The sequence below is a fragment of the Etheostoma spectabile genome, chromosome 8 (genome assembly GCF_008692095.1).
Source record: "Etheostoma spectabile isolate EspeVRDwgs_2016 chromosome 8, UIUC_Espe_1.0, whole genome shotgun sequence".
NCBI lineage: Eukaryota > Metazoa > Chordata > Actinopteri > Perciformes > Percidae > Etheostoma > Etheostoma spectabile.
Window position 1 is genome coordinate 23,931,151 of NC_045740.1, and position 261 is coordinate 23,931,411.

The 261-nt window shown below is 47.1% G+C and overlaps 1 protein-coding gene across 1 annotated transcript in view; it reads left to right on the top strand.

The window, feature by feature from the left end:
• The window catches only part of LOC116693535 (hydrocephalus-inducing protein), a 109,106-nt gene that overhangs the window by 50,563 nt on the left and 58,282 nt on the right, over positions 1–261 (top strand). The gene's annotated exons all lie outside the window — the stretch shown is intronic.

Here is a 261-nt window from a genome sequence, read left to right on the forward strand (position 1 = left end):
TATACCCTTGTAGCCAAGCTGCACCAATCACATCGGTGTGTCTGATGTAGGCGGGCCAGAGGCAAGCTAAACAGATGACGACAGTTTAATCTTCCAGTTAGCTCCTCTGGTAGCTAAGCGTACAGGGCTCTGGATACGTCACCCTGTGTATTGTTGTGATTGGTTATAATGTTATCCAGATGCGTGCAGTAACATTTTCAAATGTATGCTTGGTGCCACCCCTTGGGTTCGGCCATTTTCATTACTCAATGCCAGACCCTT